This window comes from Schistocerca americana, chromosome 3 (assembly GCF_021461395.2).
Source record: "Schistocerca americana isolate TAMUIC-IGC-003095 chromosome 3, iqSchAmer2.1, whole genome shotgun sequence".
Classification (NCBI taxonomy): Eukaryota; Metazoa; Arthropoda; class Insecta; order Orthoptera; family Acrididae; genus Schistocerca; species Schistocerca americana.
Genome location: NC_060121.1, coordinates 723,064,209 through 723,087,314, shown reverse-complemented (window position 1 = coordinate 723,087,314; position 23,106 = coordinate 723,064,209). Strand labels below are relative to the sequence as shown.

Here is a 23,106-nt window from a genome sequence, read left to right as displayed (position 1 = left end):
CGCCGCGTCAGGTAAGCTGACGAGAAGACACAGAACTGTCAGTCTGAACGAATAAATATTAACTTTGTAATCACGTTTTACTAGCGCCGCGAAATGCTCTGCAGGTTCCACAGTACCATCCTCACGACGAAGGTGTGTTTCCGCTCGGAACCCCTACAGAGGATAGTTGTACGTTTAAGGAAGTGTTATCCAATAAGAATTAATGTTATAAGATTCAGTCACATTTGGACAAATTAACGAACGCCCTGCACTGTCTTCAGTGTACAAAAATGTGAATTTCTCCACAGCACAAAATGTAGAATGGTAGCATTCTTTGATTACAAGAGGAATCAGCGGTAAACGATAGCAGACGCTCAGGCATAAGCAAAGCATATGGTGGGTTCCAAATTACTGACAATAAAAAGGAAAACTGCAGTTCACTTACGAAACACACTGCTACCTCTACAGCCCACAATAATAAGGTTCAAGCATGTCGGATAATTATCACATCTAAATCACGGAAGACATGAGCATATATACCAAACGTTAACTGGTCGTATTCAGTGGTCTCTGGGAAGCGCCACTTTTTCGCAAACTTGAGTTTGTGAGTTGAGTCACGGTTTCCTTCCTTTTTACGCGCTCTTGCCATGGGTGAGGGTTCTAACGTCGTTTATACGATTTGATACGAAAAAATCATAAGAATGATGACAAACGTATGTTTTCTTAATTTTTCTATAAGGAAGAAAGCAGTTTCAGCTGGCTCAATTGCTGCATAAAAAAGACAAAGTTTTGGGGAAAACAAGCAAACAATCCAGCGTGAGGTCTAGTACATTGCGCAAGAGTGTCATGGACATGTTGTGAAATTTCAAGTGGCAAACTCACTCACTCACTCTCGCTCGTTCCCTTCCCCGCCCCCTCCCTCTCCCTCTCCCTCTCCCCCTCTTTCTCTCTCAGAAGAAGAAGAAGAAGAAGAAGAAGAAGCCTAATATACCGTGTACACGTAATAAGATTAAAAGAACTGGTATCAAGGCGGAATCTTCGAATACTGATTGCTCGCTACATATCGCTTGCCTGCAGTGCGATTTTGACGATACGCGAAGAATAACAACATGACACACATACACATACATAAACTCATTCTTCTCCGCACACGAACAAAACAAGAAAAAATCTTAATAGAAAGCAACACTTAACAGTACTTACGCTAGCACTTGGTAGTGAATCACAAAGTATAGCTGCAGCTGTAGATACATTCAAATATTCCGGACTAATGTATCCTTGGAGACTTTCGCGGCGGCATTTTTCAATAAAATTTTCTCAGTTTTCAAGCCGCGTCTGACAAGTGGTAGAAGCTGCAATCCTCTCTATATAAGCGGTAAACCATACCAGCAGTGCAGTAAGGGTATGCATCCCACGCAGAAAAAGGGACAAAAGATCTTGCGGTGTCACTGAGCGGTACAGCCCTACGTACAGAATGCTTGAACAGAGAGCAAATTCAAAGAATTTTTGAGGATGCTTTGAGGCACCCAGAAAACGGAAATGGTTGACACTGGAATACAAACGTAGCTGCCCACACTGGCTGAATCTTCCTCCTCCCAAAGCCGCGGACATTGGCCGACTGAAGACCAAGGGCGGCAAGGGGATCCTGTAATAGTGGCCCGACCAGTGGCTAAGCCGAGGAGCGAAACGCGCAGAGAGGGACAGTATGCAATCCAGGAAAATACAAGAATAAGCACTAGTGTGCTTCCACCTGTGCAGAAATCCTCTCCTGTTGGATAACACCCGTAGATCCTATTAGACTATACCCAAACCTTGAACACGCCATGCAACTAGCAAGGCTGGAGCAGCCGATTACCCTGATCACTGCGTTGCGACGTGTGGTCCGGATGAGACATAAATATGGTAGGAAAGTCACCTTCTCGGTAATGGAGGCTGTTGCCAGACTGCAGCTTAAGTCAAGGAATCTCCCCACCGACTTCCGAGCCCTGCGAGATCTGGTCAAGAAAGTATTCGAAAGAAGAGGTGAAGAATTTGATCTAGATGAAATTTATATACGATCAGTATTGGCAAATGGGTGCATTGCGTTCGACTGGCGAAAGAACTGGCCAGAAAGTCATATACATACCTACTTTCCATAACGACTACAGTAACTATTAGACAGCTAAATACACACAATAGCAGGCTCGTGATGCAGGAGCTGCGCATGGTGGTGGAGGGGAAGAGACTAGATGTGCTCTGTCTGCAGGAGCCGTACTCCCACGCTGGGCGACATGGCGGCTAGTCAGTAGCGGAGATGAGCCGAGAGCGGCGATAATAATAACGAACGGAGCATTACGATTAACAATTCTCTGGCAGCTGTCAGTCACTGCAACGTCGTGGAGATACAATCTCCTGCGGGAGTACTATATCCCGTCAATATGTACTTTCAGTATGGCGAGACATTGAACAGCCTCTCAACAATCACACTCGGGTAATTATGGCGTAGTGGGGCCGAAATGTGATAGTGACGGCTGACATACATGCAAAATTCCCCCTGTGGTTCAGGGGCATAAGGCGGAAGAAAAAATTATGGCTTTGCAACTTGTGGTGGCCAACAAGCCTGGTAACCCTCCCACCTATATCTCGATGCAACACTCACCACACCTAATGCTGTAAATATCGTGAGAAACTGGAAAGCAGAAGATAAGGCCACCACAAGTGACCAGAATCTGATCACATTTACGTTAAGCGACAGAGTGTGCCACTGGGACATCAGGTGGGAGGTGCAACTGAATTACAACAGAACAGACTGAGAGCGTCTAGCAACGGAGTGCGACATTCGTGCATTGCCAAAAGGTGACCAATACCAAAATATAAATGAGGATAGGTACGCCGAAGAGGTGGTGAGGGCGATTACCGGAGCAGTGCAGGCAGCTGTAACAACCAGGGGGAGGACCATGATCTGTCGAACTGGAGCATATGCGCCAGTCTATCAGAAGAGTAAGGAGGCACTACCAGCGCAGTGTCATCTGGTGCGAAAAGCAACGATGGTTGCACCAATATAGGGAATTAAAGGAAACATTCCAGAAGGAGCTTCGGGCTGTTAGAGTTCGAAGTTGGGAGAGGTATGTCATAAATCAACTAACTACTGACCCATGGGGAGTGCCCTATAAGTTGGTGAGACAAAAGATCTGCTCTCCAATGGTGTTATCCACAGTCACGCATGGGGACAGGATGACTGAATCCTGGCAGGAAACCGGTGAGGTCCTCCTCCGGTCCCTGTTGCTTGACGACAGTAAGGAAGGGGAAGTGAAGGGCCAGCGCCAAATAAGAACAACTGATCTTGTAAGATATACAAATGACCGGGTAGTATATCCCTTCTCTGAAGAGGAGGTGACTGCCCAAACAAAATCTTTAAAGAGAGGAAAAGCTCCTGGGCCAGACGGCATTGTTGCGGAGTTAGTGCAGTTCCTCGCCCCTCAGTTGGTAACACCACTTACCAAACTATATAACGAGTGCCTCAGATTGCAAAAATTTCCCACAATCTGGGAAACAGCAAACGTGGTCATAATAAAGAAGCGACCAGAAAAAGACTCAACTGAGACCAAGATATATAGAACGATATGTTTGTTAGATCCCTTCAGAGAACTATTCGAGAAATTGCTGACTGATAGACTGGCTGTACATCGAGTGCTGTGAGGGATGAGTGACAGACAGTTCAGCTTCAGGCCTGGGCGGTCGGCGGCTGACGCAATCGCCCTGGCGGCCGAGGTCTGTGACTCAGCCCCGTACATAGTCGGCATCACGGTGGACATGAGTGGCGCCTTTGACCTCCTGTGGTGGCCCTCGCTCTTCTCCTGTTTACGAAAGAATGACTGCTCAGAGCCGCTATACTGTTGTCTGGGGAGTTATTGAGAGGATCGGGAGGTCCGGCTATCATCCCCTAGCGGGAGAGTTAGAAAATCAATAACAAAGGGATGCCGCCAGGGTTCTGTGTTGGGCCCCTTGTTTTGGGACATCCACATGGAAACATTACCGGACAGCATGCAACAGAATGAAGGTGTGCTAGAGGTGATAGCCCACGCCGACTACCTCCTCCTGTTGGTGGGCGGCCGTAGCCGCGAAGACGTTGAGCCAAAGGTTGAGAGTGCTATGCATGTATTACAACAATGGTGCCAAAACACTAAAATGAAAATATCAGCAAATAAGTCAACCTATCTACTCTTGAAAGGGCAACTAATTAGGAACCCAACAGTTAGAATCGAGGGCCCACCAGTTCTCCGGCGACGAGAGGCGCTTTACCTGGTAGTTATCATTGATGAAAGGTGGAACTTCGCAAGGCACATTGAAACCGTAACCCAAAGGGCTTTAGAAGTACTTAATAACCTCAAATGTATTGGCCCCAAAAGATTCCATCCCCCCCCCCCCAATTAATAAAGTTATGATACAACAGTATACTAACATCAATAGTGAATTACAGCGCGGGAGTCTGGGCACACAGGTTCACGAGGGTGGTGCCTGCCATGACAGTGAGAAGGGTACAGCGAAATATGTTATTAAAGTCAGTTGGGGTCTACAGGACATCTCCGGGGGGTGCCTTGTTGGTAATAATGGGGCTTCGCCCTCTTGATACCAAAATTAGGGAACAGGCAGCATGGTTCGGGGCGAAGAAGGGAGAGATTGGGAAAACCGGAGATATTCTGGACATTCAGGCTGAGGATGAGGGTGCGATCAAGAGAAGGGGTTTAGAGCTGTGGCAGGAAGCATGGGAAGCCGATGACACCGGCCGAAGAACTTTCCAAAAACCATTGTAATAATTTTAGGACCCACTAATTGCATGATGTAGTGGGGTATTGTGTATAATAAAAGATTAAGAATAAAGAAATTTTAAAAAAGCCATTCCAGTCCCGGCAGTCAGGTGTTTTTACTCATGAGGACGATAGCGGAGATAACCACGAGGGACTGGAGTTTTTTATTCTAATTGACGGTCTTGAAAAACGAGATGATGTTATTCATTACGGATTAATATAGGCTATTTTCTTGTGTTAAAAATATGGTTCGGATTGCTGTTATTGTGATTGATTATAATATTCAAATAGCATCTGCTGTCAATATTCTCACAAAATGCCTGTTATTTTTATGTAATTAAAGCTCAAAAATCATTAAATATCGAGATTTGGTCGCGTGATCGAAAACGCCCTGTTATAGGCTAGCGCTCTAGTGAAGTCACAGACTAGGAGTAAGACGAAGCTTCACCTGTGTTAGAGGAGTGTTAGCCGAAGTTACGAGGTTTTTAGGTACTTTTTCTGCAAACAGTTTAGCTATTTAGTGATGGAAAACGCAATTACGAAACCATGCGGAAGTTGATGTGCTTATGCTCCACCCATTTAGAGTGGCGATATGTGCAACGACGGACTGTCGTTACTTTGCTCCCTGCAACATCATTAAACTCTCTCAAAACTACGGAATTGCATAATTTATGCAAATAGGTCACTATATTATAACTAGACTATCGACTATCAGTCATGAGCTACGACCCGAAGCACAATCAAATTATTCTTGGCAAATCTTAGTGCTGATTTATAGAAGACACCCAGCAGGGTGGTCTGACGGTGCGGTTAGTGGTGCAAGGGATAGCGCATCTGAATACGGATAATAGTTAAAATGTTCGAAACCTGAAGGGTCACACATTTTCAAAAGTTTTACACTAAATACGAAAATAGCGTTAGCAAGAACAGATTGTAGTAGTTGTTTCGATGGTGGAATGTAATGCATACAGCTTCACATTAGTCTTAATCTGAGAAATGAACAACGGAGGATAAATTCATTTATTTTCCGAACAAACAATTGACTTTTTTTTGGAAATCATTCCTAGTAGTGAAGATATCACCATACGCCCACAGTACAAAGAGATGTGTGGCGATGAGGTTTTCTATATGAAGACATATAAAGTGGGTACAACACCCAGGTAACACAAAAATAAGGTCTGTGATGTTTATAAGTGTAAACTAAGGCCAGTGTCTGAAACGGACTTATTTCATCTTTATGTAAGATGGTGAAACTCCAAAAGTTTGAACAATAGGAATCCTAATTGTCCAGTATAAAGATTTTAAAAAAAAGTTTCTAATGAAGTAAAAAGTGTGTGGTCACATTAACTACAAAATATCTTCTTGAATGTGACGTGTGTGAACGGTGATTGCAAAATATAAGCGCATGTAAACACAATAATAGTGTGTTTCTGATTGGGTGGTGAAGTTTTGTAATTGTGATTTGTTTTTCATAGGAGAGGAATGTCTAGCTGTTTTACAAATAATTTAAACTATTCGTTCGGGTTGGATTCGAACCAGCAATCTATTCCCATCATCTTGCCGAATACGACGGTCTGCCACCCTAACAACTCCTTTTTTTTTAGATAATGGTGTAACAATAACAGACATAAACTGCTTCAATCAGTTTTTTGTATATAAGACGATGTCCTTTATAAAATAAAATATTTCTGGAAAACGTAAAGAAGCGGACTTTTTTTACATAATGGTGTAACAATAAAAAAACTGCTTCTGTCAGTACAAAACAATAACGGACCACGTCCCTCTTCTTGAGCACGTTCCTTGCTAATGCCGCTGTCCCTCGCGTTGGTGCCGGGTTCGTCTTCACGTATGGTGGTGGATCCTCTCCACTGTCCTGGTCCTTTCTTGTTCTGAATACTTATAAGCAATAATTACATTCTCCTACCCGGGTCAACCCAACTGGGTGGGGGATCAAGCAAGGCACTCCCTAAAAAATTAGCGTAATATGTTCGATATCTCGGATGTCTCATAAGCTGTGGGTGATGTTCTTCTAGTAAGGCCCAAAAGTCGAGTACCTACATTCTTACTGCCGTCTCGGAAAAGGTAAAGCACAGTCAAACTTCGAATCCAAGTCACTGCTTTTGTCTTCAAAATGGTTCAAATGGCTCTGAGCACTATGGGACTCAACTGCTGAGGTCATTAGTCCCCTAGAACTTAGAACTAGTTAAACCTAACTAACCTAAAGACATCACAAACATCCATGCCCGAGGCAGGATTCGAACCTGCGACCGTAGCGGTCTTGCGGTTCCAGACTGCAGCGCCTTTAACCGCACGGCCACTTCGGCCGGCCCTTTTGTCTTCGTTCGGGGATAACATGTCATGTCTGGGAGAAGTAGTGTCCGTGATTCTATTGCTTCCGGCACCACCCGAAGGAGGAAGGCGATCATTTTTTGGACCAAACACCACATGCCCACCAAAGGCCCGCATATCAGGCGATGTTCTTCTGCGTCTACAACATTGCACTGTGGACACAATGGCTCATCCGCCATATCAATTGTATGCAACCTGGAATTAGTCACGCATTTTCCATTTACCACCTGATACCACAGTGCGAGCGTTCCCGTATCAATGTGTGTGTGGTGCACTGTACGCCATACCAATGACCAGGTAATTGCTGGTTGTCTACGGCATTATTCGGCCGTCGTCGAGTCAATATGCGATATATATCACGTGCCTTTGCCGTCCTGGTAGTCGGTAGTTCCATATGTACATAACTGTGTTCCACAAAAAAGGTTCGCATATGGGCAATCGATGGTGAGATGTGAGCCACCGCTACCAGCGCCACACGAGAAGGTGGAGCTAGTTCGTCTATCGAGGTGCCCGTCAGACTTGTCCAGCGTCGTGTCCACATCTTTATCATCGTGCTTACGTAAATAGCCACTGCACGGTCGCGTACGTGGACTAGTCCAGGACCTCGACGACTACTAGGAAGGGTGAGGGTTTCGTATCGGACTGTAAAAAGCAGACCTGTGCTTACAAAATATCCTAATACCGCCAGGATTCGGCGCGCCAACACCACCGGCATTGGAAGAACTTGTGCCAGGTGGGGGATGCGAGAAGCTAGATAAATGTTGGCAAAGGTGACCCGTTGTATCATATCCAGTGCCCTTAACCAGTGACTTCGAACACTCGCACGAATTATATAAAGGACATCATATTGAAGCCAGTGACGGTAACACTTTCTTTATTTCACGATTGCAATTTCGGCTTTAGGCCATTATTAAGTGCAAATTTTTGTGACTTTAAGCCACGTCAACTTAAAATGAGCTGACACATTTATATGTCGTCATTACTATTAAATACATTCGTGGCACTGTTACATACTGCGAAATAAAGAAAGTGTTACAGTCACTGGCGTAAATATGATGTCTTTTATAAAGTTCTCCATGACTGTGAATCCCAGGTATAAAAAGTTAGCTCGCACGAATTATTTGCAGAAGATGTCTGTAGCTCAGTGCCGCCGTGCGTCGAACGTCTGTAGTGAAGATAAATCGTAGGCATTTCATCTTGCTGATCGTCTGTAATGGTGCTACACTTCCCGTTGGGACTCCTCTCCCGATATTCATCGCTCCCGACTTTGCCATGTTCATACGACTTCCCGTAGCCATACCTTACTAATTAATCCAATGCAGGGCCGCTCTTGCCTCGCTGCCTGACCGTGCTAAAAACACTACGTCATCCGCGCATGTTCTGCATATAAACTTGTTGTGCCTTATCGTAATTCCTTGGAGTCGATTCCGGAGCCCGCAGAGCAGCGGCTCGACAGCGATGGCATACAATATCGTCGGCAGCGGGGCACCCTTGTCTGACCGATGGTGAGATGCTGATGAGCCCCACCATGCGTCCATTGATGACCACTCTGGATGAGGCGCCGTGGAGTAGACTCATAATGACGGTGACGAAACTTTCTGGAAACTTCATTTGCGTCATCACTTCCGTGAGATAGGCATGGCTCACCCTGTCAAAGGCGCAATCGAAGTCTATCGATACCAGTGCACCCCGGAGACGACATGTTGCTGCCGGTGCGATAACATCGCGGTAGTCGCTGAGTGCCGTTTGTATATTGCTATCCTCTCCTAGCTGGGTTTGGTTGAGTGATATCAATTGGCGTAGTATGCGTTTAAAGCGAGCTGCAAGTATCCTGGTGTAGATCTTGTAGTTGCAATTAAGAAGGGTCAGTGGCCGGTAGGCCAGTATCCCTGTGACACCAGATGGTTCGTGGATAGGGATGATCATTCCTTCCACGAAGCAGGGTGGAAGAGACACACTGGGAGACATCAATTCGCAGTACATGGCAGTTCATCGCGGAGTCATGAGAACCTTAAATGTACGATAAAACTCTAACGGAAACCGGTCGGGCCGCGACGACTTGAGCGACGCTCCTTATCAAGCGCTTCCATTACGTCGTCAACTGAGACTTCCCCTATTAACTCCCGGTTGGCCGTCTCGTCGAGACACGCGGATAGCGTTCGTCGGACCTCATGAAAGGCTGCCTGATCATGTTCCGCTTCTTCATAGAGATGACCGTATTGTTCCACAAAGGCGTTGGCGATGACTTTTTGCGTTGTCATACGGCGACCATCCGGCAGTAAGACCGTCTGTATTAAGGTTCTGCGGTTACGTTGTTTTTCTCTGATGACGTGATACATCGACGGTGATTCTCCACGGACTCGTTCAAAGGCCCTTGCACGGACTGCAACACCCTCCAGACGGCGGCGCGATTTGGAAATTATTTGTGCCTGCCCTCGTTTTATAGCAGCACTCCGATCCTGTGGAGCCGGCCGGGGTGGCCGAGCGGTTCTGGGCGCTACAGTCTGGAACCGCGCGACCACTACGGTCGCAGGTTCGAATCCTGCCTCGGGCATGGATGTGTGTGATGTCCTTAGGTTAGTTAGGTTTAAGTAGTTCTAAGTTCTAGGGGACTGATGACCTCAGAAGTTAAGTCCCATAGTGCTCAGAGCCATTATGAACCATTTTTGATCCTGTGGAGGCGCTTGTACAAAAAGTTCGCGGAGCATCGTGAAACGAAATTCCGTCGTGTCACGACGCCGCCTCCACATCATTTGCTCTCTTCCGTATGCATTTAACGCTCGGCGCAATGCACGCTTAACGCATTCCAGCCACCACTGCAACGTCGTCGGATATGTCGAGACGCGTCGTTCACATATGTGCCCAGTGTCTTCGACTAAGCGTCTGCACTCAGGTTCCCTGAAGTGTGCTGTATTCAATTTTCAAACATTGCGACTCCTCTACACTCGCTGACGACTTAGAGAGACCATGCATATATATGCTATGTGATCTGAAATGGCGACGGGCCACAATTCCGAATCGAGGATCGCAGATCCGAGACGACGTGTTACGTAAATTAGATCGAGACGACTTGCAGAGTGACTTGTGACGTAGGTGTATCCGCCTCTGTCGCCATGTATCGTCATCCAGGTATCGATGATATTCATGTCCTGTATCAGTTGCCGTAGCTCCGGGCATGAATTATAGCGTGGGTGTTGATCTTTCAGTGCGAAGACGCAGTTGAAGTCGCCTCCAAATAAGACATGTTCATACAGCCCTACGAAAAGTGGTGCAATCTCCTCTCCATAAAATCGGGCTCGATCGCGCCGTCTGTCGGACCCCGACGGTGCGTAGATGTTAAACCCCGACGGTGCGTAGATGTTAACGATCCGTACTCCTAGAACTCTGTGAGCGCCAGTCCTCGCGCTGACGGCAGGTACACCACGTCCTCGGCGACTATGCCGCCACGTAGAAGTGTTGCTGTTCCACTGCCGCCGTCTGTAGTGGGTGTAATGTATGCACCGTACTCATCGAGGTCGGGGAAGCTCTCAACACATACTTCCTGAAGAAGGACGATGTCGACGTTCAAATTGTATTAATATTAATAGAGGCTGTTAGATACGCCTGCCGCTGTTCCTCAGTACGTAAAGCGCCCATGAATGCCTATGTTGTGTGCTGTCGCTCGGCGACATGTTGTCTGTGCGGGAGTCTCAATCTTCTGCGTGATTAACATCCGGTGGACGCCGCATCCGGTGGGTCGGTATCGGATTCGTCGGCCCAGTTCCTGTGCTGGAGGTCCAGATCCCGTCGTGTTTCTCCGGCCGGGCTGACCGAAGGCGGAGGTGTTGCCGCGGTGGGTGGAGCGACTCCTTCCGGCGGCTCTCCGTCCGGTGGGTCTGTATTCAACCCCTGTCTAGTGTGATTCGCGTCGTACTGTTGTGTGGGAGGTAGAACCTCCCGTTGCGCATCCGGATGCACTGTATCGTTACACGCAAGTCCGTCTGACGTGGAATGCATTAAGCGGATATCTGACAGCGCTAGCCGTCGTTTCTTGTGGCGCTTCGGCGATGGTTGTTTGCGCGTGTGCGCCTCCGTGTCGGAGTGAGGAAGTGACTCCCGGTGCTCAGGGACGAAAGCAGCTGTCGGCACAAGCGTAGGATCAATTTCCATACATCCTACCGATCCTTTCCGGTCAGTTAACGGTTTCGTCGGCGCAGGAGTGGCAGCAGTGAACGTCGTTTCGTCACAGGTGGCAGTCTCTGCTGCAGTTGGTTGCCGTAAACTGTCAGAATGTTGGTGCTGGTCATTCTTCGGGATGGGATCTGTTCGAAACGCGTCCGCATACGTTAGTTTCAGCGGCGTCAACGTGGACGTAGGCACGGGTTCGCCATTTGGAACTTGCACAATCCTCCGCTGCATACATTCGGGACGGACGTGGCCCTCTTTCCCGCATCCAGAGCATGTTTTGCGTTGTCCACCGTAGATGACTACTGCTCTGCATCCGCCGATGAACAAGCATGAGGGTACATGTTGTTTCAGTTCTATTCCGATTTGACGCACTCCATTGAGAACGGGGTAGGTCGTGAAGTTGGACCATTTTTCTTGTACGTGGCTAAGCACTTTTCCGCATGGGCGTATGGCATCAATCACCAAGTCACGGGGCAGGTCGTGAGGTTGGACCATTTTTCCACCATGTGACTAAGCACTCTTCCATACGGGTGTAAGGCGTCAATCACCAAGTCAGACGGAACCTCGAAGGGAAGTTCGAAAATACGTATGCTTCGTACGCCCATTCCTGCGTGATCAATAGTTACTTTTAGTCCATGTTCAGTATCTCGAATGATTCTGTCACACTGCATCGTTAATCAGTTTGACGTAAACGACACTGCTCACTATGGAGAGGTGTATTCCAATAAGTTCATTGTAGTAAAGTTTAACTTCGTCTCGTAGGAACCTTTCGATTTCATAGGCGTTCGGTCTCGCATATTCATTCGAAAAACTAATCTTGAGAGTCGACTTTCGGTATGCGTGTGCCATTCTCTATCGAGTCGTCGAAACGTGCGAGTACGCCGAGTAGGTAAACAACCGTGCGGGCCCGAACTTTCACGGCAGGGACGTAAACAGACGTCCGTGCAGCAGCACCGCCGAAGGCAGACTGAGCAACTGAGCTGCCGAATAACTTATCTGAATATGGGTGAAACGACAATTTTCACTAAGAGTTTAATTTCGTTACATGAGGCTATCCTTCCTTATAAGAGTGGAAAAGGATATCTCGGAGGTAAATTACTGTAACTTCACAGTGCAACACTTTTTAATGAAGTTAGTGAACTCGTACGTCGACGAGGAGGCAATTTGCCGGTACGGTGCAACCACATTCTACGTATCTTCTCATTTTCTGGAACACTCAAAAAAACTTTTTAGGAGTTTTTACTGATGTATCTGTACAGTGTGGTACTACCTACTATTTGTACTCCATTTTCCGAAACAAGACGTCATTGTGGTTCGAATGGTTCAAATGGCTCTGAGCACTATGCCACTTAACTTCTGAGGTCATCAGTCGCCTAGAATGGCTCTGAGCACTATGGGACTCAACATCTGAGGTCATCAGTCCCCTAGAACTTAGAACTACTTAAACGTAACTAACCTAAGGACATCACACAGATCCATGCCCGAGGCAGGAGTCGAACCTGCGACCGTAGCGGTCACGCGGTTCCATAGTGAAGCGCCTAGAACCGCACGGCCACACCGGCCGGCGTCACTGTGAATTAGCTTTATGGCAGTGGGAGCATCGAGCTAGCCAATGACGTCACAGGCATCACATGACTCGACTGGAGCATTTTAGCGGATTTTCACATTATTTTAATTTCATTTCCGTTTTTATAGTAGAATACTGAAATTCAGGAGGAAAAAATACATGTTGAGAGCATAAATGGCATAATTAATCATTTAAGACAATTTCCAGGAAACAAACACCCTACACGCTATGAAAATAACTGTAAAGTACTTTTCATAAGTAATAACAGGTACTTCTGTCTTAATACAGAAGTAAAACCAGAATGTAGACTGTTCAAAGTAGTGAAGTGGATACTAATTATTAGATATGTCAGACATTAGAGTAATAAAAATGCAGAAAGTCGAGACTCAGAACAGACTGGAGCAGAAGAAACCGCTGGGAGCGGAAACGGGAACACTTCGCGCCGGCCATCGCCCTACCGAGTAAGCTGTTACATCAGACCGCACCCGGACAAATGAAACGGATCTACTGCCAGTTACGCCACCCGGCCGCCTTCGGGAAGACACAAATACCTTGCGAAATATGGTCAGAACATGAGGCTTCGGCGTGACACACTAAAGACGCCACCATCGCACCATCAGCTGGAGGCATCACATTTAAGCTCGATCCCGCCCTCGTTCGCGATTTGTCAGCCGTCGTGGACCTTGATAGACGATCGGTCAGTGACTCTCCTCCCATGCAGATGGTGCAACCGCCGGGCTCCAAACCCCTGCCCGTCGCCTGAGTGCCTGCCCAGAGAGCCGCGAGCCGCCCCGCCACCGGCAGATGGTAAAAGACGAGTTCCGACCTGCCCTAACCTCATCGGCAACACAACACGGGTCTCCTGTGCTCCAGGCCTCGGAGCGTGGCGCAGCCAGTCCTCACAGCCGCCTGTGGTGCGAGCCAGCACTACGGGCCTTCGGCAAAGCAACAACAGCAGCCGCCGCGAGCGCATGGTGAGCAGACAGGAGCCAGCGCACCCGGCCCTGTGGAATCAACGGCTATCCATTGCACTCGTATACGTTGCAAATAAAGAAGCACTGCAGTTCGTCAACGCCTTCATCAATTATTGGGCCCTCTGCTTCACCGGCCGCAACGTACAATCCGCCTCCTGCCCTCGCCTCCTACAAAATGAAAGGAGAAAATAAATAGCTTTCGTCGTCAGCGTAACGTCAGCAAATCTACACACTGGCAGGAACAGCAATGAATATTGTCGCAAGCTCTAATGCATGCAGTGTGGGGTAGCGGTTAGTGTCGCTGGGTGACATGCTGGAGGTCGCCAGTCCAAGCCCGATTACATATATCTACATCAGCATCTACAGCTACATGATTACGCTGCAAAGGGTTCATCAAGCCACCTTCAAGCCACTTCTCTACCTTTCCACCCTCGAACAGCGCGCGAGGACAACGAATACTTAAATGTTTCCGCCCGAGCTCTGATTTCTCTTATTTTATTATGATGATCATGTAGATGGGCGCCAACAGAATATTTTCACACTCTGAGGAAAAAGTCGGTCAAAATCTTAAACATGGCTGCGAAATAGCAACTGTGTAAATCTGAAGAGATTGGAGAATCAGCCAACCAATTGCAAATAAAAGTTTATAAGCCCTTAGCTTATAAACTTTTATTTTCTACTGATTGGCTGATTTTTCAACCTCTTCCGAGAAAGTTGGTGGTTCACGTTTCATTAGAAGTTCTTGTTGCAGCGAGAACCGTCCAAAGAAATGTCTCGTAGGCATGCACAAATATTTGAAAATGTGAAACGATAAGATAATTTGCGCAATACACATCTTGTTTGTGTTGCCGAGAAGTTTGTTTATTCGCTTATTATTCTCGTACAAAATCAGAAAATGTCATTCTATTAAAGATGGCGGTCTCGTAACAATGCCTTCTCTCTTCAGCCGTAATACATTCGTCCATACTCATTAAGATCAGAAGCTAGACTATATCTTTTCAAACTAGTTAACATCGGACCAAAGCTCTCTTAGTTCAAGAAACAGGAAGAGCGTTAGCGATAATGCTGCTTTCTCACAGTCAGTTGCGCGCGAGTATGCTTCAAATAATATCTTGTTCACCTAGACGAGTCTTTCAACTGCTATACACCGAACAGCAATATTCCAGAAGAGAGCGGACACGACTAGCGTAAGCAATCCGCTCAATGGACTTGTTACATTCTCTACATTTTCTGCCAACATAAAATTTAATAGATATCTTTTAGTGTCCATGTGGATGACGTCACATTTTTCATTATTTAGAGTCAATTGACACTTTCTGCACAATACAGACATCTCGTCTAAACAATTTTGCAGTTGTTTTTGATCATCTGTTGACTTTACGTGCCGGCCGATGTTCAAAAAAATGGTTCAAATGGCTCTGAGCACTATGGGACTTAACAGCTATGGTCATCAGTCCCCTAGAACTTAGAACTACTTAAACCTAACTAACCTAAGGACATCACACAACACCCAGCCATCACGAGGCAGAGAAAATCCCTGACCCCGCCGGGAATCGAACCCGGGCGTGGGAAGCGAGAACGCTACCGCACGACCACGAGATGCGGGCCGGCCGATGTGGCCGAGCGGTTCTAGGAGCTTCAGTCTGGAACCGTGCAACCGCTACGGTCGCAGGTTCGAATCGTGCCTCGGGCATGGATGTGTGTGATGTCCTTAGGTTAGTTAGGTTTAAGTAGTTAAGTCGCATACTGCTCAGAGCCATTTGAACCATTTTTTGACTTTACGCGACTGTAAATGAAAGCACCATCTATAAAAAATCTAAGATGGCTGCTTAAATTGTCTCCTATCGCTTACGTAGATAAGGCACAGCAGAGGGCCTGTAACACTTCCTTGGAGACTGCCAGATATCATTTCTGTTTTACTCGACGAATTTTCGTCAGTCACAAGGAGTTATTTGTCACTCGTTACTTTTCGTTTGTGTAAATTCCTTGGAGATCTTATATTTTAAAATTCTGGAATATCCGACGTTTGTGTAAATACCGGCATTCTGGAATATTCGCTGTTGGTATAAATAGTCGCACTTTCCGTGCATGAGTTCAGTCCTGGCTGTACATTGGTGTACCTAATAAACTTTCTTCCAGTGCTAAGGTTGTATTTCATTGACGTCCCTGTTTTCGGATTTGGACTTGAGCGTGGTTACAACGTGACACTTTTTCGTAGACACGCCTGGTACTTCAGTATATCTACATCATCGCGGCTCCAATCAAGCAACGTAAAAGCAGTTGCTTACGCAGGCAGAAACTACAATACAAGCAGTACACCCTTCTCGAGAACTGCATATTCAGGAGACCAATGGATTCCAAAACACCAGTAAGTCAGCTGTACATTAGACATCTAACAGTGTTTTCCGGAAACGTTGATCATACCCTGATCAAATGGTTGGAAATATTCGACCGAGCCGTCAAATACTACAGAAAGTGTGACGCATGTGTACTTGAACTGCACGGCCCAGCAGTGGTTGGAGAACAAATGAAGAGAGGCTCAATAGTTGGGATAGATTCCGCGACAAACTGAACAAAACTTTTGACAATTAGCGGAAAGTCCTCTTAGCAGAAGAACAATTGAAGAACAGGGCTCAGCGTTGTGGGGAAACTACACAGTCCTACATACAGAATGTTTCACCTCTATACTAAGTTGTGAATCCCAATACGACAGAAGCTGACAAAATCTCACACTTGATGAGAAAAGTTGCAGAGGACATGTACAAAGCTCTTCCGGCAAAGGATGTAATAACAAAGTGGAATTCAACAAGAAGTGCCAACTCACCAAGAAAATGGAAATGAAAAATAATTGGACGGAAGAAGTGCGACAGACTCTCGGATGTTGTCCCTATGGCAGTTGTGGAATACCACAACGACCTCGTCTCTCTTACATGGCAGTTTGTAAGAAAAGAGATATAGCACTTTGCGGCAGCAAGAACTGTCGACCCAAGTAAGCAAGAGGGAACAGTCATGAATGTCGACCCCACACGTCAGACGGTAATAGAGTGCTTTGAAGCGGGTGTGTATCGGTCTTTATCACCAGTCTCCGCCACCAGCCAAATGCGCAAGGAAGAATGTACTTTGACAGCTCGGATTTACGCCGCAGCCTTCATCAAACAACAAACCAGCATGCTACCAACGCATGTTCAACCAAATCCTATGCCAAGTATACTGCCCCGTAGAAGAACATACAAATGAGAACAAAGGACGACACGCGCCCGTGCGTTTTCACTGTGGACCCCTTGGACACGTTGTATGCTTCTGCAGAGAAAGGAAGCAGAGTTTTCGAAGACTATAACGCCGTCAGACATCAGCCATCAAACAGTTCGAGTCACGCCAGCCAACTGCAGACGATTAAAGTCAACTTGTGGGACGAAGCCCATCGCCGTACCCTGAAGGAAGGTCGCTCCCCAACACTCCGTAGCCGTTCCCCGTCGCCGCACAGAGCTACCAGTCGCTCGCCTAACCGCCGAATTCAGGAATACTAAGTGGGGCGGCCGTCTATCAAGCTGAGACCACCACGTGTGAAAACGCTTCATGGACGACAATAACCAAGATTCAGAAAATCTGATTGATGCAATCGTCGACGACCAATCTGACCGGGCGCTAGTCCACACAGGGATTACCTTTTCTGTGATATCTGACGCTTGTCGTTGTCAGCTAAAGAGGACTATGTTCTGCAATACGAAAGCGACAATGCTGTAAGTTGTAAATGGGTAACACGTCCAGCCGACAGGAACATGTATTACAAAAATAACTGTAAATGACAGCATACAGGCCTCCGAATTTGACGTTTTAGCAGAATGTAATCATAATGTTATTCTCGGAACGGGAGTTCTTTCAGGCGTCACAAGCAGTCACAGGTTGTGGAAGATCACAGATCCAGGCTGACGACGTTATTCCAACGATCACCCATAACAAAACAGTTTGTTCTGGTTGGTTGGTTGTTTGTTGTTGAAGACATGTTATCCCACCAGCATCAATGAGGCGAGTTCCGTAGTCAGTTGAGATACTCACAAGGGAACCTCCCCATCGCACCCCCCTCAGATTTAGTTATAAGTTGGCACATTGGATAGGCCTTGAAAAACTGAACACAGACAAATCGAGAAAACAGGAAGAAGCTGTGTGGAACTATGAAAAAAAAGCAAAATATACAAACTGAGTAGTCCTTGCCTAAGATAAGCAACATCAAAGATAATGTAAGCTCAGGAGCGCCGTGGTCCCGTGGTTAGCGTGAGCAGCTGTGGAACGAGAGGTCCTTGGTTCAGGTCTTCCCTCGAGTGAAAAATTTAATGTCTTTATTTTCGCAAAGTTATGATCTGTCCGTTGGTTCAATGATGTCTCTGTTCACTGTAATAAATTTAGTGTCTGTGTTTTGCGACCGCACCGCAAAACCGTGCGATTAGTAGACGAAAGGACGTGCTTCTCCAATGGGAACCGAAAACATTTGACCGCAAGGTCTTAGGTCAACCGATTCCTCCACAGGAAAACACGTCTGATATATTCTATACGACACTGGTGACAGCATGTGCGTCACATGACAGGAATATGTTGTCGACCCACCTAACTTGTACTCTTGGCGAATAGGTAAAAAGATTCTTCTACCTTGCCCGATTTACGTTTTCTTGTGGATGTGACAATTACTCCCAAAAAAGTGATGAAAACATAAGAGTTTGTTACATAAACTGTAACAAATGAATGTAACAGTTTCACAATCGCACAGTTTTCCCTGTGCTCTGTCAAAACATACGTTTTTAACGTTTTCAAATTTTTCCGTGTGTAGACCGTCAAATCCTGCATATGTCCAAGGAAATCTGAACATGTCCTGGAATTTTGGAGAGCGAAGTTGATTATGTGTGAGTGCCTGAACTTTGATAATTGTCTGAAAATAAAAAATTAAACTTTTCACTCGAGGGGTAGACTTGAACCAAGGACCTCTCGTTCCGCAGCTGCTCGCGCTAACCACGGGACCACAGCGCTCCTGAGCTCACATTATCTTTGATGTTAACTATCTTGGTCATGGACTATTTAGTTTGCATATTTTGCTAATTTTTTTCATAGTTCCACACAACTTCTTCCTGTTTTCTCGATTGATCTGTGTTCAGTTTTTCAAAGCCTATCCACTGTACCAACTTATAACTAAGTCTGAAGGGGGTGCGATGGGGAGGTTCCCTTGTCAGTCAAACTGTGAAGCTTCTCTTGACACCTAAATTGTACAACATATCTTTGCTATCTGGATAACATTGTCGTCTTCTCGAAGGCATGTGAAGAACATCTACGCCACCCGACAAGTAAAGTGTGTTCAGACTGCAGGTCTCAACGTGATTCCGATAAAGTTTCCTCTTCGCCGCCCACGGAATAAAAATCTTGGGGCACCTAGTGAATGGCGACAATGTCTGTCCCGATCCAGAGGAAGTAATAGTAGTGACAGGTTTTCCAACTCTTGGCACATTTGTGATGGAGAAGTTTTCTCGGAATGTGCTCACACTACTACTGGTGATTCATAAAGGACTTTCTTACAAAGATACGTTCCTTTCTGGAAAGAGGCGCAAGTAAGATCTTCCCTTATTCTTATGGAGGCGCTAATATCATCTTCAGTCCTAGCAGTGTATGACGAGAATGCCGAGGCAGAACTTCACACCGACGCTAGGGGTTATGGACTCTGTACAGTTCTAGGGCAAATTTAGGAAGATACTGAAAAGATGATAGTTTATGCTTCCAGATCAATCTCTAAATCCGAGATGAAGTTCTCTATGACCAAGAAAGAGTGCCTCGCTGTTGTTTGGGTCAACAACAAGTTCCGACCATATTTATTTGGCGAAACATTCACCACTGTGATGGATCACCATTCTCTATGCTGGCTAACTAACCTGGAAGATCCGAAAGGTCGACTGGCGCTGTTGGTACTGTCACTTAAGGAACACTCGTACAACGTCACAGTGGTAAACAAAAGGGGACACAAGCACAAGGATGCCGACTGTCTTTCAAGGGATCCTTTGGAAGAATACGACAGCGTGGATCGGTGCAGTAAATGACAATTCATGAAGGCTCTACAGAATCAGACACATGTGTCACTGGTCGGCCCTCTACCTATCCGTTACGGTTAGGCACTATGTGAGTCACTATAAGAAATGCTAACGACGGAAGCTGGTGCCCCAGTACCTTTCGGGCATCTGGTACCAATCCCACAAGCAGCAGCGCCATTCCAACTAACTAATATCGCTCTTTTACTGAGGTTTCCGAAGTCGACAAACGGGAATCGATGTGAGTCACTATAAGAAATGCTAACGACGGAAGCTGGTGCCCCAGTACCTTTCGGGCATCTGGTACCAATCCCACAAGCAGCAGCGCCATTCCAACTAACTAATATCGCTCTTTTACTGAGGTTTCCGAAGTCGACAAACGGGAATCGATGGATAACAGTCTGCACTGACTATATCACCCGCTATGCTGTCACCAAATCTTTGCCGACTGCCAAAGTGCCGGAAATTACAAAGTCCCTTGTAGAAGAGATCATTTAGCAATGCAAAACACCACGTGTGATGACCTCTGATCATGGAAAAGTTTCTAGCCCAGACTAGTATCAGAGGTAATTTCACATTGCGACAGCATCCACATTATGACAACTGTCTACCATACACAGACGAATGGTCTCACAGAACGCTTTGATATGACTTCCACAGATATACTTGCGATGTACAATGACTTAGAACTGAGAGATCGGTATGCAGTATGCTCGGTATGCTCGTCGTCACATTCGTATACAACCTGGCGAAGAAAGACACAACAGGCTTCACACCATTCTTTTCGCTCCACGGTCGCAAGACAGAACGCCAATGGGAACAATGTTCCTGTTTCAAACATACGATACCAAGAATGGGTAAGTGAAATACCTCATTATCAGGCCCGACGAAGCAGGGCAGCTAACACAGGGGTTACGGACGTCCAGGAGAAATATCGAGAGCGCTATAACGCCGAGCACCAGCCAGTGAGATAAAGCCCGGGAGGCTTGTTGTGCACTTTTACGCCTGTGCGGAAAGCAGGAATATCGGAAATGTTACTAAAGCGCTACAGTGGGACATATTGTATCCTCGTCGCTTGTCGGACGTCACATAAGAAGTCGAGGAGTATGACCTTTCATCAATAAGACAAAACCACAGAAACGTCGTCAGTGTCCTCGCACGAAGCCCTACAGTCAAGAGGCGCAGACCGACGTCGGGAGAGTCAAGGAAAATGAAGTCCCAGTCAACGATCGCGAATCTTCGACGGGAGAGGCTACTTTCGACGAGCATTATAGTGAAGAGGAGCTGACAAAACGACCAGAACACGAAGAGCCGGCAGCGTCGCCATACAGAGGACCACTGACGAGATCTAGATCCTGGGTACTGTAGAAGGCCCCAGCGACAATTTCTGAAACGGCAGGTCGTTGCTTTTCCGGGAGAGGAAGCAATGAGCTCTGGCGCATGCAATGTGGCGTACTAGTTATCGTCACTGGCTCATGTGCTGCAGGTCTCACGTACCAATTTGCGGATGTTCAAATGGCTCTGAGCACTATGGGACTTAACATTGAGGTCATCAGTCCGCTAGAACTTAGAACTACTTAAACCTAAAAACTAACCTAAGGACAACACACACATCCATGCCCGAGGCAGGATTCGAACCTGCGACCGAAGCAGTCGCGCAGTTCCGGACTGAAGCGCCTAGAATCGCTCGGCCACCGCGGCCGGCTTTGCGGATGTGTTCTTAACTTTACACCGGAGCAGAAATCAACTTGGTAATGGTTGGATGACTGCTGCAGCTGTGCGTAATACAGGAGATACAGTGAAGAACGTCGCAGGACTGGAGGCATTTAACTGCAGAGATGTTACTGATTATCGCACCTTTCAAGTAGGCGAGGTGTTCAGCAGGGACACTGGTACGTCATTTTTCACGGCAAATACGCCATTTGTTGTGAGGACAAGGAATCATCGTAAAATAAATGAGACTGAGTCCGTGTCGGTATGGTTTAAAGGACAAGGAAGATGTGAAAAAATTAAAGTGACAGGTGAGCTAACATTTTATTATAGAAACTGAAATAAAGTACCTATCCTTTCCTTATCTCCCGTTTGATTTTTTTTTTTTAAATATAGAAGCACACATTGAACCCGCCAAAAGCCGAGAAGCGATTCTTCTTGGTGTTGCAGCTCTCAGGGGCACCCAGGTACGTTCTCCGTGTGAGGCACCTCTGGGCATCTCTTGAGAGTCTGTCTGCCGCACGCTGCCGGAAGTGGAGGTGTGCGAGAGAGAGCGCTGCGGCCGTGCCTAGAGGTGGTACGGCTAAGGGATACTGACATTACAAAGAATTAAATGAAAGAGTGCTTAGGACAGATTAGCCTACTTGGTAATATGAGAAAGATGCGTGGAGAAAAAGCACCGAATGAAAAGCGAACTCCAAAAAGCCTTTACGAGAGACAGAACAAGTCTCGGAGCAATATGAAGGAGAAGAAAGATGCTAATGAGGATGAGGGAGATGATCTTGTGCTGTAGCCTGAAGTTAGAGAAGTTTGCAGAGCTATGCTAATTAAAATATCTAGAGCTGTAGCAACTACAACAATATTTCAGCATAGAAAGCCAATGGGAAGAGATGTACTACCTCAAGTATTCAGGAAACTGAGCTTTACGGGCAACACTGTAATAAGGTTAATGATTACGACGAGGTGTTCGTCAGATCTCATCGGTAATTTTAGCTTTAACGAATCTAGGGTACTTTCAACCGCATTTTCTACGTCTAGGTTGTTGAGACACACAAAGCTAAAACCTCTATATAGCGTACTTCTTGGCCAATATTTCAACCAGGCAAGAAAAGATCACTTTCTCCAGTTTGTGGAAGTTTTCTACAGTTGTACGACATATTCATGATTTCTCTGCTGTGCTAGCATTTCATCCTTAACAAACATCTAGGGTATTGCAACTCTGAACTGACGTAAAAGTGTACTGAAGACATCAATAGAAGTATCCACCAAACACTTACGAAATAGCAACACGGACAATAGCCCAGAAATATATGAACCATCACCTCACAACTGAAGAGGCTCTCAACGAAGTGAAGTAAGAACTACGGAATATCTGATTTTGTCAATATTGTAGTAGTTTCCGTTGTAATCTTTAGCCAGTTATTTGCCACTTGTCTGTACGGCATAAATTTAAAGTTTCTTACGTTGGTTTCTTCCGAGTGTAGTTTTTCCTGTCAGTGTATACAACACAT

The 23,106-nt window shown here is 46.2% G+C and overlaps 1 long non-coding RNA gene across 1 annotated transcript in view; it reads right to left on the bottom strand.

Moving 5' to 3' along the window:
• LOC124605608 overlaps positions 1–23,106 on the bottom strand; it is a 556,596-nt gene that overhangs the window by 69,225 nt on the left and 464,265 nt on the right. The window lies entirely within an intron of this gene.